The sequence below is a fragment of the Dermacentor andersoni genome, chromosome 1, assembly GCF_023375885.2.
Source record: "Dermacentor andersoni chromosome 1, qqDerAnde1_hic_scaffold, whole genome shotgun sequence".
Classification (NCBI taxonomy): domain Eukaryota; kingdom Metazoa; phylum Arthropoda; class Arachnida; order Ixodida; family Ixodidae; genus Dermacentor; species Dermacentor andersoni.
In genome coordinates, this window is record NC_092814.1 from 319,897,211 (window position 1) to 319,914,794 (window position 17,584).

The following is a 17,584-nucleotide window of genomic DNA, read 5'->3' on the forward strand; positions in this document are numbered from 1 at the left end:
ACGGGTTTTTTTTCTTCTTTTTTTGTCTCTTACATATCGCATCTCTTTGCCCCTCCCCCGGGACAGGGCAGCCAACCGGAGATAATATCTGGTTAACCTCCCTGTCTTTCCTTTGCCTTTCTCTCTCTTTCTCTGTTCACCACACATTCTTTTTTCACTTCTCCCGATTATTTTTTTTTTCAAAACATATCGGTGACGTTACCAATGGCATCACGTTATTTTTGTTCAGGCGCTGTTATCGAAACTTAAGTTCGTCTGCCGTGCCTAATTTCTTCAAGCGCGAATTTCTCAAAGGTATAAACTGATTTTGGATTATATTTTCCGCCAAAACAGGCAGAACATCTACCAGCGCGTACACTTAAAAAGTATCTTGCAAGATCATCTCGGTCCATTCCCTTCTCACCTTGTTATTTAACTGATACAACTCATATTTTAGAGAAAGCCGGAGTTAGTACCTTTTCCACTCAGTTTATCTGAACTATCGCGCTCAGGTTGATTATACACCGATGTTTCTCACGGAATATCTGGCACTTCATTCCGCCATCAAAAAATTGGGTCGTTAGAAATGTCAAGTAATAAATGTTACTGATGCGTTTTCTGTGTGTACGTATTTAACTTGTAATAAGCGGTTGCACTTACTGAATATATTTGCGATACTTTTGCCAGACAGTGTGTATGAAGTCCGCTTTGTGTGGGTCCCCGGGCACACTGGAATATTCATAAACGAGGCAGCTGACTCACTCGCCTCGTCATCGCTAACTGGTCCGGTTTTAATGTTCTCCCCAACTTCTCTGTCATTACATCAGCCAGATTTCAACGCCTTTTATTCTTAAATTTTATACAATCATCCCAAGTTTCCTTCGATGATTTTCGACACGTAACATTCGCGTGGAAGAAGGGAAAATGCCTTTCGCGATAATGCGGGTAGACGTTATCAAGCTTCCGTTGCAGAGTTCACCGCCTGAACTTTTGCCTTCATAGATCTCGTTTATCTAAAAGTTATCTTTGCCCTTTTTATAACGTGCCAGAAACAACTGCCCATTTCTTTTTTATGCTGCCGCCCCTTCTCCTCCCTAGGCAGGAAGTTTCTAGCAGTTCAGACAGGTAATCTGACTGGAACATCATCAACATCAAACCTATTGTCCTTTGGTGCCTGTAAATTAGGCGCAAGACGCGGGCAGTTTATTACTGCTATACATAAGTTCAATGAAACGTCCGAAAGGTTACGCTGCTTAATTACCGACCGTGGTGTACATTATTATTTTTTTTTATGAATAAACCCTCTCAAAATTTTCTACATCTTAAGTTGTCTAATGTTTTACTTTGTTATTGTTTGTTTTTTTAGCCCTCTGTCTCTCGTTGGGTGCACTTTTCACTCTGTCCATGCAGTGTGGCCAATCCCCCTCGTCAATACCAGCCATGTTTTGAGGCAACAACATCAAAGTGCACATCCTCTCGCCTCTATAGTATAGAGGCGAGAGCATGCTCAACGCGAGAGGCTCAACGTGCGCTGGCACTTCGTTATCTAGGCAGTGCTTGTCCACCATGTTTCTGCCTCGCTGCTGAGTTACCACCAGCCGACAAACGCTTAACAGCGTTCGCCGTATGGCCTTACTGAACAGTGAACAGCCTTGTGGAACAGTGAAGCGCAACGTACGAAAAATCTCCTGCAGGAAATAAATTTAAAAAATAGAAGATTGAGAAAGGCCAAAAACGAGATTAGCAGTATATGCTAGTCGCTGCTAGTTAACTGGGACATCTGAGTGGACTCTTCATTTTCTAGCCTTAAACTCTCTGGGTCGTTTCGTGTTACGATGCTTTCCCCGTTTTGCATTCTATTGTTTTCAAACCATCCGCTGCGCCGTGCGGGCTTTTCTGGCGAACCAATGGAGAAGCGCAACAAGAACAGATATAAAAAAAGAAATAAAAAAAGAAAGTCACGAAATTAGGGCTCTCTTGCTCATATTCTTGTTTGTTTTTCTGTTATGTCCCATTGCCATAAATAAAGATGAATTGCGCGCCCGCAGTTTCCAAAGCGCACTTTCACAAGCTAGATCTCGTTTTAAGTATACAGCATGAGGCTCGTGCCTCGCTATAGGCGCCGTCGTCCGCAGTGCTTACTTCTAATCTTTGCCAACGTTTTTAACAGTACCACGCCCTTTTTTTCGCACTTGCTTCTTCCTATGAAAGCTCGCATACATTGGCACTCGAGCTGCTCTTCTCAAAAGGGAAATCTGAAATTTATCAAGTCGGACGATGCAGTGAACGGAGCACCTTGAGAAAGATTATATATATATATATATATATATATATATATATATATATATATATATATATATATATATATGAACATAAAGAATGTCTATGCACTACGGACTACCGCAGAGACTAGACCGAAGACAGGGCAAACATCGTCAGGGACGACCTTGATGGATGAACGAATCAAGACGACGCCGTGACTTCGACCACTCTGAGCTCGGTTTCGCAGCTACTTAGCTTCTCATCGCTGAAGAAAAAAATGCCGTTTGGGTAAGAGAGACGCGAGCTTCGGGGCGGCTCAGGTTTGAACAAGGGAAAGAGATCTCCCTCTTTTTTTTTCTTTTCCTATACAGGAACGTCATTACCAACGAAAATTTTCTTTTACCACGAATCTACTTCTTTCTAACCCCCCGCCCTTCTATAGCGACACACGGTCTTTGATATTGCTGGGAATAGAACTAACTGTGGGCAGTGTTACGAAATATCAGACTACTGCCTACTTCTGGAAAACTTCGCAGCCTTTTGTTTCAATAGAAAAAAAAAAAAATGTGGGGAGTTAAGTGGGCGTAGGGCAAGTCTTAATTTTCATGTGTATTCTTTCTTTTTAGGTCGCGGCTGTACTAGAAGTTACTCGGCGAATTCGTCCTACATCCTCTCAAGCTGGCCCCAATCGCATTATGTCCCGAAGAACCGACGTCATCGTTATACGAACTCCCGGCTATTACGCTCTGCTTGGGCAGTTGCGCCACAGCGCCCCTGGCTGCTCGAGATGCGAGTATGACAAAAAGTGCTTTGCGTCAAGCTGAAAGGGTGCGTAAATCAACTTTCCAGTACCGCACATCTCGATACAACGCGCGTTATATAGTGCCGTCTGTGTTAAAAAGAAAGCATTTTCCACAAGCAACCGGCCAGTAGCTAACTGCGCGTCGCGAAGTGCTCGGTGTAAAAGCAGAGATGACAAGAGCTAACGTGATGCAAGAAAGAAGAAAGGAAGGGGTAGAAAACAAGCATTAGCGTTGGTAGATTGATGATGTAAGGGTTATCAACATGCTGCAAGATCTATCGAAACGCGCGGACGGTGAAAAAAAAAGAAAAGAAAGAGGTCGCCAAATGCCAGGAGTATACGTTTTACTTAGGTTAAAGCTAGACGATACGCGGTCCACTCGGTAGCGAACCCGTGACCTTCGGACTTGGATCAATTGCATGCACCGGTACTTACAGAAATCTACCTATGCATATCTATGTCTATCTATCCAGCAGCTACACAGCAGCGGTGAATGTTCGACTGTTTCTCCAAAGCTGTGGTGTGACAAAGGGCGCCCAGACCTTCACAAATCTCTGTAGGGGCCCATTTTGAGGTGAGAACCGATATAAACAATCGAGCACTGGGTCGTGGCACATCTCTGCCCTTTAGAAAAACCTGTAGTTTTCCGGCGGCACCGGAATTCGAGCCCAGGACCGACCGCATACGAGGCGGACGCTCAACAATTTCACCACTGCAGCGGTCTATCCATCTCTGTATCTGTCCGTCCATCCGTCTGTCCATGCCTGCTGTGTATGTCTTGTACAATAGATGCATCTTCAATAGAGCTGGAGCTCGATTAAATGTCTAAAGACCCTGATGACCGTAGTAAGGTTACACTGAAATGATTATGGCACGTTTCCGACCTAAGAAACGTAAAATAGGTTAAGATCAGTTTATCCCGGAACTAAGCGCTTCATAAAAAATTGTGCAGAGCGGAGCACCTTATTCTACGCCGACTTGATTGCAATTGCGAAATGAAAGCGCTTCCTCGGAGTTTAAGCCAATACTTCCAATACCTCCAGATCGTCTCGTGAAACCCAAAATCAGAAAACGAGCCGCCACGGTGAATAGGAGTAAGAGTTATGAGGTTATGACTGTTAGGCCAGTGTCATGTAGCTTAAAAAGAAGGAAAATAAGTACTAGACCTCCCTGCATAGAACTCATCGGGTAGTCGCCATAATGACATTTGGAATATTGTGAGTCCGCGAGAGCTCCCGGTGAGATGCAGACAGATAAGGAATGTGGCAGCGCCTCCCCTATACACCCACGCTAAACCGTCCAGAGAAGGGAGTCCTCGCGCTCTGATGGAAACGTCTATAGTGAACACCCAACTCAGTCAACTGACTTCATATGCTTCTGAAAGAGTGCGCATAGATATAGGTTAAGTGACGTGCACCAGTAGAACGGCTTTTTACGCAAGTGTTGGCACAACAACGCAGAACGAGAGAGAGAGAACAAAAAATATTGACACAGAATAACTAGCTTAAACCTTTGATGATGGACAAGGATCATTTATACAGACCCAGAAAATTATATTCACATGACGTGAAATCATTTACGCACAACGTCCGCTACGCTGACAAGAAGTAAGAGCCGAAGCAGAAAATGGCAGGAAAAAAAAAGGCTCTGCCTTGGGACGCTGAAATATTACTAGGACTCGCGGAAACGTCTTGCATAGCCGCCAGCTGCTTTTTTTTTTTTCGTGAGCAGCGACCGACTGATAACGTGGCACATGAGGGAACTGACCCCGAGGTGCCACTGGCTGCCTTCATGGTGTGTTACGAAACGCTGAGCCTTCCCGCAGCCAGCCTGAACACGTCGGCCAACTGCGGAAAATATTGGAGAGACATGAAGTAAAAACCACATGGCACGTGTTATCTGCGACCCACCTGCCACAGTGGCTAACTGAACACGACGTTCTGGTGCTGAGAATGAGCTCGCGGGTTCCAGTCTACGGCTCAACGGCCGCATTTCCGTGGCCTGCGCTGAGATTTAGGTACGCGGTAAAAATACCCAGGTGGTCAAACCTACTACGGCAAACCACAGCAAACCCCGTAATCGGGTCATGCTTTTGGTACATTAAACCCTATGGAACTTAATTTCATCTTCAGTACAGTCCTGTGTCGCGCTGTAGTTGTACCATGGCTCGTGCAGCACGCCTCGAGCGGGCCAGCAAGGGCCTACACTCTCAGGCAAAGTTACACCCTTTGGCTTGCCCCTTCTGCCACACAACAATAATCGTTATCTGCCTTGATGCGTTTCCTTTCTTTAACGCTGCGAGCCCGGAACTTTCCAGTAACGAACGGTACGCGCGTTATCAGAAGGGGCACTCCAAAGGGTGTAAACTGTTCTATGCTGATAACGCGCGTGCCGTTCGTTACTGGAAAGTTCCGGGCTCGCAGCGTTAAAGAAAGGAAACGCATCAAGGCAGATAACGATTATCGTTGTGTGGCAGAAGGGGCAAGCCAAAGGGTGTAACTTTGCCTAAGAGTGTAGGATAAAGTCCTCCTAGTTGTACGCAGTGCGTATTATTACTAGTGGCGGTGAAGAGGCAGAAACACTGCCAGAAAGAAGCAGTTAATGAAGAATAACTACTTATTTGGTGAACGGTTGTGCAGAAAGGAAAACGACGCTTCATGTGCCAGCGTTTACTGCGGACACGGTCGGCGGTATTCAGCCATCGAGAAGAGAAAGTTGGGCCGAATTCGTGAGACCATGTTTGGCTAAACAGCGGAAACCAGAGGTACGAAAGGAAGAGACAAGGCTGGGAAAGCACTCGTGCGGTCTACCTCTTATCTCGAAGTTTTCGTCGTCTCTGTCGCACACTGTTCATAGTCGACCTTCGAAATCAAATCCAACTGCTCGAGTCTGACCGCTATTTGTTGCAGCACATCGTACGTTCCAGAGCAGTTACTGGTGCTCACGTATAGTCGTCCCAGAGTGGAGTACAGTGTTTGCGATGTGCGTAGAATCTGATAATGGCCGACCCATTTTGTTTATGAAGCGACAAATTTCGCAAAACGTCCGATACGGCAAGCGTACCTTGGCCCGAGCGATAACAGTGTCATTTCAGTGAAAGTGGTCAGTGGGAAAAAAGAAAACATATATTCAAGCATCACAATTTAGTTTCAGTTTGTCAACTATATTTATAGGGTATGTCTAAGAGGAACTTTTTTTCCGAGGTGGCACTCATAGCAAGCGCATATATACTGTTACCAAGCTCAGCCAGAGATGAAGCTGAGGACAGTACAGAAGTCGACAACGCTCACTGATGTCACGCGGACTGTTTTCAATCTTGCATGCCAGTGAATGCGTTGTAGATATCTGTAAATGTATTTAAACCTCTCTTCTCCCCGTAACATTTTCGTGGAAGGGCGGGCTCTGCAAGACGCACGACGGATTTAGGCATCGGGCGCTCCTTGTCTGCATCGGCACTGCCAGCTCTAGGCGAGACTGCTTCAGGCACGTCGCCACCCGCGCCCACCGTCATCGTGGCACAACCGCGTGACCTAGAAACCTTGTGGCACGGATAATATCAACGCCGAATATTGGCTTCAACTATACGAATGGGTGAGCGCGAGCGATCACTAGGCCCAGAGCGTCATGCTCGCTAACCTGATCTTTTACTTCGTGGGAACGGCACGCGTCTGGTGTGAGACCCACGAAGAGGAACTCACCGGCTGGCACTTGTGCACACAAAAGCTCGCTGATTTGTTTGGCAAGCTTGTTGGCCACGCATAGAGACCTTGCGTGCTGAGTTCAGACTTACACTGAGGCCTATGTGACAAACATCCAGGACGTGCTTGCGCTTTGTCGCAATGTTGACGAGAAGATGCAGAAAGCGGAAAAGGTCGCCCATATCCTCATAGGAATCGCGGACGACGCGTTTACTCTTCTTGTCTTCGAGAACTTCTCGAGACAGTGCAGGACATCATCGCTCAATGCCGCCGCTTCTAAAGAAGCGAAAAACTGTCGCATTACCTACCACTTTTCTCGCCTTCCTAACATGGCTGCAACATCTTCCTGCGAGGACCTCCGTCTCCCATCCGTGTCCGCTGCATCCGGCAGTATAGTGCGCATCGTCCGCCGGGATCGAGATTGAAGCTGCCTGTCCAGTTCCTACCCAGGCTCACACCCCAGCCGATTCCCATACAACCATATCCCTCAGCCAGACCGTTGTACGGCAAGAATTGGCCATCGTAAGACTCCAGTCACTTTGCCTAATCAATAGACTTGACTACCGCTCACCCGGCATATCTGATCTGCCACGAATTTCGTACTGTTGCGGCTCAGGGTGGCGTTAGGGCAAGGAATCCACCAAGCCCATCGACGGCTACGTGGAGTTGTAGGAATGAAGGAAAAATGGTTAATTGGCTTAGTTACACGGCCACAGTTACGGAAGCCCACTCCATGCAGGAGCAAGTTAAACGTCTGAGTTCACATCGGGACCCTCTGTCCCCTGGTCGAAGAGTATTTTTAATAACGTCGTCTTCCCCAGGCGAGTTGACTGCGGAATCTGAAGACTGTCCAGCAGCAAATCACAATCGTCGACTCCAATGCGATACCACGCCCATGCTCGCAACACTGCGCAGTAATTCCGACTCCGAATCCCGATGGCATATGTAGATATGCTGCAGGATCGCAACCTGCGAATCCAGGGTCGCCGTCGATGCGTGGTAGCTTTGGATACCCCCCCCCCCCCCCCACCCCCTTTCATCCTTAGTTCAGGCTGTCAGGTAATAGCGGAGGCGGTGGCCTTTTGTGGACCCGTCTAGAGTCGGTGGCCACGCTCATCGGTCGTGTATCAGTTGCGCAGTAACTTCCTGTTCGTGAAGGCTGAAGAAGGTTATTACGGTAGTATGCAGACAGGATTTAGGTAACTAAAACATTCTCGCCTCTTGAGGTTTCCGATAAGCATTTGGTGCGTTGAAAAAAAAAAATGCCCCGTACCTTTCTCTTTCGTCGAGCGCGGAACTTGGAGTTTCCATCAATTTGCATTGATTCTTCGACATAAGCGCGGCGGAGGCATAGCTTGTTCACCGGCAATACGCCGGTGAACAGTCTGCTGCATGAACGCGCTAGTGTAGCTTTCGCCTCCGAGACGGCCGCTACGTATGCTTGGCCGCAATATTGTAGCGACGTATTTTCCAGTGCCATTCTTCGCGCTTTTCGCCCTTCGTCAGTGGTCGGAGTGACGCTCGGCCCGCGTTATCAAAGGGACCAGCGGGCCGCGAATGGCGGTTGATAGCAGTGTCGCAGAATCGAGTGGAATGCACCGTCACAAAACGACGGCCAAGGACTCGTATAACGGATTACTTTTGCTCGATTGCACCTCTTATCATCCGTCATTCATGGCTGGCTGATTCCAGTGATAGCGTTGGCGGAGCGACTACTGACGAGGCGCGAATAAGAATAGCATTGTAATAGAATCGTTGCTGTCTGCTTTTACGGGTCTGCATCTTTATCCCAAGTACCTGGACTGAATGAGATGCGCACTTTATTTCCACGTTATTCCCACCTTTTGTCATCACAAATGACAAATTATAATGCGCCCGTGATACGTTGGCCGAGAGAAGCCACTACAAGCGATGTATTTTTCCGGGTTGTCCACTTCGCGCTCTATACAGGTATACACGTGGAGCTTGTGAACAGTGCCAGCGGTTTACGAACTCAGACACACGCAAAATGTAAAATGAATGTGTGGTGTATAGTGGCGCAAGGACCTGTTAGGGGCAAAGAGCGGCATGCCAGTGCTATAGTGACTTCGCGATGGAGTGATGAGTTCTATGGAGTTCATGTAACGTGGCTGTAAATGGGCCTTAAATATAGTCGCTGTAAATTGTGTAAAACCTGCGTGTAATAAGATTACGTGAATGTCTTATGACGTGTACTATGAGCCTTAAAATGCAGTAAAAAAATAATACGATATACAAAATATGTCAGATGCAAAAACTGGCTAGAGCACTACTGCCTCACCTCTCTTGTAAAAAAGAGCACAAGAACTTTCGTGGGCTTGATTTTAAATCCGTTTTTGTCTGCCCACCTGGACACCTTGTTCAAGTCCTCTTGTACCCGTCTCTCGCACACTGCGAGGTTACAGGATTCGAAGCCTATTTGAATGTCGTCCACATAGAGGGAATAAAAAATGGCTGGGAGTAATGGAGCACGGAGTGTGGTCACCTTAACGACAGAGAGTGCGCAGATATGTACGCCTCGCTAGGGTACACCACCGTGACAGTACATTGCCGATTTCGACGCGCAAAGTACGACTGGACAAATAGCTTTCTATTAGGTTTAGCATATTTGCACGACTGCCTAAAATATAGAGGAACTTATTTTTAAGTATTGCTCTTCTATATCAGTTAAACGCGATACAAGGCCAACTTTGTCTCTCATCACGGATATATATGATTTGAGGTTCGTAGATATAATGCACCGTGGTGCAACTGTACAGTTGGCGCGCGCGCTTGTGGCATGGGGCACAGAACGTTACATATACTCCTGTTATACCACACATTTCTAAGCATACTTTATTTTCGAGCGCAAGATCATTTCTTGCCTACACGTATTCGACTGTTTGCTTTTGACCATCTAAAACAAAGCCACAGTCCGCGCTGCCGCAATCTTGAAACATCGTATATTTAACTCATGTCGGTATATTTACCTTGGCGACCCCATAGTTAAAAAAAAAACTATCATGAACCATAATCGGACTGCGTTCACATTTCTTTATTTAAAGAAGAACAAATAAAAGGCGAAGCTATATTGCGCTTTTCATCAATGAAAATAAAAAGTTACAGAGAGGGCTTGGTCTCTTTTGAAAACCTCACATACATTGGGGCGGCGAGGTTCTGTACAGGGTTCATCAATCACGGCTGTAGGTTCTAATCTTTCTCGACGCACGCAGTGACCGCCATCCGTCTGGCTCCGAGGAGAAATGACGCAAAAGAAGAGCGTGTTGAAAAGTAGGAGCCACCGGAGAAGCAATCCTCCGCCATCCGGTTTAAAGGCTGCGGAAGAAACGTCAAATGTCGGAGGCGAAAAAATGAAAGAAAGCCTTAAGTAAACAAAAATGACCTGCCGGATATAAGGAATAGCTCCAGTGAAGTGACAGTAGTGTATGGCGGTCGAACAGTGTAGGAAGACGAAGACGAATAAGAGGAAGGTGATGAAAGCGATCGTCGACCAAAGTTTTACTGCGATATAAAAGCGACGCCGTAATGAAAGGCCCGTGTCCATTGTGAACCCTTCTGGCTGCTTGGGTGACAGAATTTAACTGCACTAATGTTCGTTTTCTTTTTCTTACGTGCTATTGCTGTCCGCCCTCACCTAAACGCAGTCGCAAAATTGGACTCATTAGTAAAAACCAACAGCAAAAGACCACCACAGTTGCTGTGACACACAAGCACACGTGCACGCACACACATGCGCGCGCACGCACACGCATTCCTACAACTATTCTTCGTAGGGTCCATGGCGTAAAACCCCAACCAGACGTACGCGTTGGAACGCGTCCGCACGCACCGCTCTCACTCGACGTCGCGTCGCGCCCGGCGGAGGAAGAGGGTGCGCACCCAAACGATGCAGGAGTTGCCGTGCGTTCGTCGCCGCGCGTTTCGGCGCGGCGATTCAAGGCAGCCCAGCCTACGCTTAAAGGTCACGTTATGCAATCTGCTAAAGATGACAATAGCACGCAATAAGTTGTAACTTAAAATTTGTTTTTATATTTAAAAAGATGATATTGAAGGACCCCTAGAGGGGCAGTCAGCTCAACTGTCAGTATTGTGAACTCGGTGAAACCTGCAGCAACGTCGGCATAGCGTCACTCGCGTGGCCTGTGCCTTACACGTTCTGCACGCTGTATCAGGTCCCGAACTACGGCGATGAACATTTCGTTAATAATGCACGCGTTGCGGCTGAAGACTTCAGCGGCTGCCATCAAAAAACACCAAGACCCTCGCGGAACTGCGATCACAACACACGTAGCTTGCCCGAGCTTGCCTGCAAGCCGCGCGAATCGTTCTGGAAGTCACGTTGGTTCGCCGTCGTCACGTGAGGCGCGTCGGGCGGGTGACGCAAGCGGCAGCTTCCAGCGCGTGCGCAAGAAACCTAGCAGTGCAAGGTCTCCATGTCGCCGTGCGTCAACATGCGATGCAGCCTCCGCGCCTGACGCCGTACGCGTTCAGGCGCGACGCTGCGCGTACGGCCGCGTACCAGCGCGTACGTCTGGTTGGGGCTTAAGGCTGTCAGCAAACAACGCAGAGCTTACTTAAGGTCCCTGAAAATGCTCCGTTTTTGAGGCGGTTCGTTTCGAATAACGCGTAGTGCGCTACAAAGAGCAGCAAGCTCCGCGGCTGTCGATGTAGTCTGATGCGATTTCTTGAACTCTAAAGTGGTGACTTTCGCAGGAAAAATCACTCACCCTGCAGAACCTCCAAGGAGGTTGAACCATTAGTGTAAAGATGTGTATGATCGCTGTATTGTTCCTACATCAAGAGCAGCGAAAGTTGCTTGAAAGCTGGTGATGAGAGTTCTGCCTTCGAATTCCTGGCACTGTCAGTCGAAGTTGTGGCTGAGCCAAGCATCAAGGAGCATGCAAAGGTATCGCTTCAGTTGTGCAATCTGCATGGCAAGTATACACGACATGGCAGTATCGTCTTACAAAAAGAGGCGCGTGGTCGGTCTTCTGGCAGCGAGGCGAGATAGTGGAGAGGGGCACAAGAGGCCCTCACGTGTGCTCTGAGCCCTTCCACAACCATATGAATCTTGGCTGGGTAGCCTTGCGAAATTGCAATGGTAACCCAATGGTGAAATGCTACTGTGGCGTAATGGGCAATGAACAGGCTGACGAAGCTGCTCGATCTGCTCATGAAGACGGCGTGCAGGAACCAATCACACTGTCAAGGACAGGTGTAGCAGCGAAACTTCGAGTGCCGGCATATTTTTGCCTTGCAATCGTTGTGGAACACACTTAGTTTCCAGCACGCACGTCTACATCGACTAGACCCCTTTCTGCCACTTCACCCACCACTAGGAATATCCCGACTTGAGACAACGGTACTTTGCCGACTGTGGTTTGGCGTTGCATTTACGAAGTCGTTTGCCTTCCGTATCGGATGGGAGGATAGTGCTGCGTGTGGCCACTGCGGCGATGAGGAAACTGTCGAACACGTTCTTCGTCATTGTGCCCGATACAACGCATACATTAAGTCACTCGCGACTGCGCTGGCGTCTGTTAACAGACCACTTTCGGAGCAAACAGTCCTGGAAACCCGACCTATACAGTCTTCACACCACAAGACAGTCAAGGCACTCTTGAAGTTCTTATGTTCGCGGGACCTATTGGATAGACTAATTCTCATGGAAGTTCACGACCTTCCGTAGCTTTCTTTTTTCATTTGTTGCTTTTTCTCTCTGCCCCCCCCCCCCCCCCCCCCACCCCTTCCCGCTGTTCTTTCCATGCTTCATTTCCCCTTATACCTTTCCAACAGTCCAGGGTAGCGAACCAGTATCTTATCCGGGTAACCTTCCTGCTTTCCCCACCCGTTTATCTCTCTCTCTCTCTACAACTGTTCTTTTCGATCCACCGTCAAATGCAGTGCCGAGGAATCGCAAGTATTTTGAGGAGAAATATGACGAGCAAAAAAATGCAGTTCCTTGAAGTAAAGAAAAAAAAAAAACACCTGGTGCTGAACCTATTTGGACGCGCCTCCGCAGCCGAAACTCTTTTCATCTGGCAAAGCCATTCGAAAACGACTGCCGTGAAAGTTGGCTATAAATTGAAGACAGGGGGGAGAGCCGCTTCGAGAAAAATAGTCTGCTGAGCTTCTTCGCTTTAGCCCGGTCTCTCTGCGCGTTTCGATTGTGTATATAACTAATGCTTGAAAGCTGGTTTCTTTGTTTTTCTTTGTTTTGGCCTAATGGTTTTTCTTCGTTCTTTTTTTTATTTTATTTTTGCGCGTTCGTCGAGAACGATGTCGTGCGCGAGCGTGATGAAAGTCAGCAAAGACGGGCGCGCCGGCGGCTGTCGCCGTTGGGAGGGCGAGAGAAAGTAGACCGAAAAAAGCAAATGAAAAAAAAAAAAAAAAAGCGAATGACACGTAGCTCTATATCTTCTCAAGGAAAAAAAACGCACACGCATTGCACAGGTTCTGCCGATGGAGTCGACGAACATTAGCGGAAAGTTTGAAGCGGCAAAAAAGATGTTTTTCCCCGCTTATTTTTTTACATCCGGCGTTCCTCTGCAAAGGCAACGCTTGCTGGTGTAAGCAACGTGCTGAAAAACATTAAAAATAGGGAGAGAAAGGAAGTAAAAAAGAATGTGGCGTTTGTCTGACTATTTTGCAATGCTGGCTAAAGTAACCAGGTAGTCGAATAGCTTCGCTGCACTTTGAGGCAAGGAGTACCTTCCACGAAAGCTACGCGTACACAGGAAGAAAAACGAAGTACATAAGTCAAGAACACAAAAGCGGTGACGCGCGGCTAGAGACCGTTGGATTCCTTTGCGACTCATTAAGGTGACGTCATGAAAGCCTCTCCGTTTACAACAGGCCAAGCTTTCAGCCCAATTGACTGGGTAGAATCAAAGGTCCGGCTCGGTTTTCCTTTCGTTTTTTTTTTCTAGTGCGCAAAAGCTATTTGCGATCGCTAATTGTAAAACACTGTAATAATTAGATAAGACAGAAGCTAATTTTGGACCTGCACCCTGAAGCCCTGGACCACCCCTCGGGCTTGCTGAAAGAAAAAAAAAAACAGTCAGCGGGTAGCATATGCTGCTGTGAACATTTCAGCCCTAATTTTTCAGTCGTGCGCGCCATTTGGAGTTCGCAAGCATAGCGCGATGTCACCTTTCTCACAAACGGTCTCTTTTCGACAGAATCCTGATCCTGGCTCTTTTCTGGACTCTTTATTTCGTAATATAGTACATTCCCATACGTGGCTGCTACTGGCGAATGGTTGACATCAATCAAGAAGGGTGTTTGGGTCAGTGCGCTTCTTCCTAGTGTTACTAAGTATACTTAGTATACTTATCGATGCAGTTTGATAAAGAGGCTGAACTCGGCTAAAAACCACTTCTGAATTTAGATAATAATTACGTACTTCCGGGGGAATCCGACTATCGTCTGCTCAAGCACGACCGCGGCCACCCACGTAGAAATTAAACCTTGACCACCCTGATTGTAATGGCATCATTGGAATCAGACATATGCTAGCGGGGTGTCTCGCGACTCTCCCCAACCTCGTTCAAGAATGGACACAGTGGGAAAAAAGGGTTCAAAGCCCATTGTTTCAAGACCAACCAAGGGCCGTCCAGAGGGCCCACGATGCCGCTGCAGGGCTTGGCCTGACAGTGCCAACGTATAAGATCGAGCCTTGGCTTAAAAAGTCAAGCCTCCGGAACTCACTTCAATAAAGGTTTTCACACAGACACACCCTGCTTATCGGTGTTGTAGCCGTCGGGTCACGCTAATTTCGACTACTTTTGAAGCCTCAACTAGCCTCGAACCAGGCGAAAGTTAAGGTCAGGCCACACGCAGCCTTGCCAGCTCGCGCTCACTCCTGGCCGCTCGTGGTTAGACGCATTGGCAGAGTTCGCTTCGTATTGAGCTATTGATAGCGCTTGATAATGCGCAAGTTGAATGCGGCTACTATTCGCCAGTCCAGCTGGTGCAAGACACAGCCGGTACGCGCCACGTAGCCCGGCCAGACGAGTATGTGAACGCGAGCGCGCACTCAAGCCCTGTCGCGCACAAAGAAAACTCGGCGCACACGTACTACAGTTGCATGTACTATAGCTGCTGCACGTGCGTAGTGTGGATGCCACGTCCGTCGCGGGTTGCCGCAACCAGTCCACTGACTGCGCGCACTGCCGCTCGCTGAGGTTAACAGCGTTTCGCACGTCGTATAGGCGCCAAAATCGAAAATAGCGGCGTCCACGCGAACATCCAAAATGAAATTTGAATGGCGCGCCGCGGTGACGTTGAGTAGGCGGAGCGTTGTGGCCACGCCCCGCTCCACCGTAGCCTTCGCAGCGAAAACCGTTGAGGAAGGAGCGGACACACCGCGAGCAGTATGTTCGATTGCCAATAACTCCGCTTCTGCTGAAGGGATGCAAAAACTTCTCTCGCGGCAAAGTGTTTCTGAAATGGTATAGTTCAACTTCGAATGCATTTCTCGACTTCGATAAAATGTGGTTGAGGGCCCCTTTGCCTTCACAGTGACTTCTGCAGCCCTACCACTTCTTTACGAAAAAATGAAAAGAAGAATGGGTGTAATCTAGAAACGACACCGTAAACGAGTGCGATGGGAGCTAATTAAGGCGACGCTGACGCTGAAAGGGCTGAGCCGTACGAACAAAACTGCGGATGAAAGGTTCAGTAGCGAGAAGTAGCGAGAGGCCAAAGCCTATCACCTATGCTGACAGAGACGCTCAACATAATCACAGCAAATGGCTTCAAAATATCACGTCCGGTGTGCAGACTTAAAAAAAAAACAATTGCATGCAGTGACAGAATAATGCTAAATTAATGTCGAGGCCAATGGACAGCTATGAAATGTGTTTTGGGAATGACAAATGATTTAATTCACATCGAGCACGCTTGATGTAAGACTTTAAAAAGCCTTCGTGCTTTTTTTTTTTTTTTTCAATAAACGCTGTTGTAAGTGAGCGCCCCCATGTGTGTCCCATCCTCTATTCTCTTGTCCGGCGTACGTCTTTGCGCTGTGTTTAAACATAATGGAAAACCACCAACTTGCAAAATCTGCCGTTCTTCTATGAAATATGTTCGCGAGGTTACATGACAGCCGTACGGCTATCCTGGTGTGATGACATGCGTACATATTTATAAAAGTATCACTAGAGCTCGTTGATAGCGGCCGGCTTCAACGCAGCGTGAGCTTTCCTATATCGCATCTCAAGCAAACAGACGCGACAAAGCACACAAGCACATGCACTGTACAGAACAGAGCAAATAATATGCACAAAGCCACGGTCTGGCGACGTACACCCTATGCGAATGTAGTGTACGTTGCAGAGAGAGAGAGAGAGAGAGAGAACTAGAGAGATAGAGAGAGAGCGAGCGAAAGGGAATGAAATTGGCGAAGAACGTGTCGAACCCCATTTACGTCCATTTCTGCAAAGTGTGGCATTTCGTGCATGTTTAGTATGTTAAGAATCTGCATCATTTTTTAATTATTTTTTTACGTGTTATGGGTATCCTAATAACCGAAGGCCAAGCTGTGCTGACGTCGCGACAGTGTAGGGAACGCTAGACATGATAATCCCAGCATTCAGTGCAGTATGGTAACGAGATTGCTGAAAGTGGAAAGCGTGGAATGTATACAGGGTGTGCCACGCAACTTCTGCCAAAATTGCATATATATATATATATATATGCGGGTGCCGCGTAGCTCGACAGAATCATGGTACTGCTTTTTGGCTTGGAGCATCCGACTATTTCTTTTTTAATTTCGCCTAATTACATAATTATTTATTGATAACTTAACTTCTCAAATATTATATTCAGAGCAAGATTGACAATGTGACAAATGTAGAACATGCTGAGAAATGCCCGATCCAGCTTGCTGCTGCTGAATATGCACAACATAAATGTTTCTTTATAAGCGTAATAAAAGCCCACAAAAAAATAAGAAAAAGAAAAATGGTAGGAGACCCTAATCTTTGACTTGGGTGTCTCTTAGTGGCACTCGCACTTCGGCGTTGGTTTTCTTCAGGTTAACCTTAGGCGATCGCAACGCATGAATCGAAATCGGAGGCAACTGCTTTCCATTAATCAGCCAGGTAAATATCATTCCACCTTCTTGTGTGTGACGTCATTAGTGACATCATTACTTCCGCTTTATAATTCCGGGTTTCCAGGAATTTCGCCAAAGTCGTGCTCACGTGGCGGGTCTCTAAAGTCAGATTTTGTGCGTTGTTCTGCGGTAATTTGTAATTTATTTCTAAATAATTCTAAATATTACAGAATCCTCAGTAATTCAACTTGTAACTAAAATTATGCTCTGATATATCTATTAGAAAACCCATGAATTTTGCATTGTACTATTTCTTTTCATTTTTTTTCCGATTTATTTTGAATTTCGTTCATGGTCGTCACAGTGATTTCTAATTAATTCTAATTATTCCAGACACTTCAGTAACTCAAATTGTAACTTATGTTCTGATATCACATCTATAATGAAACCCATTAAGTTTGTAGTGTACGATCGTTTTTCTATGTTTTTTTTCTGACTTATTTTGAATTTCCTCCTCGGTCGTGTCAGGAGGTGAACCAGTAGTGCGGCACAAGAAACAAGAGTGGCGCTCGATGCTCGTGCCACTAAAAAGTGGCTGGTGTTCAACGTGGCTTTAACCTCGTTATAAGAGCGAAAGCTCTGTTAAGCATGGTTAAACACGGTTTTGCTTCTTCGAATGTTTTCTTGCACATAAAAGGCTTCACATCACTGTCTTGCTGTGGCTTGACTAAGGTCAAGACTGATTTATGGTCTGTAAAATAGTTG

The 17,584-nt window shown here is 46.9% G+C and overlaps 1 protein-coding gene across 1 annotated transcript in view; it reads right to left on the bottom strand.

Annotated features, from left to right (window-relative positions):
- LOC126516704 (frequenin-2-like) overlaps positions 1-17,584 on the bottom strand; it is a 334,311-nt gene that overhangs the window by 241,319 nt on the left and 75,408 nt on the right. The gene's annotated exons all lie outside the window — the stretch shown is intronic.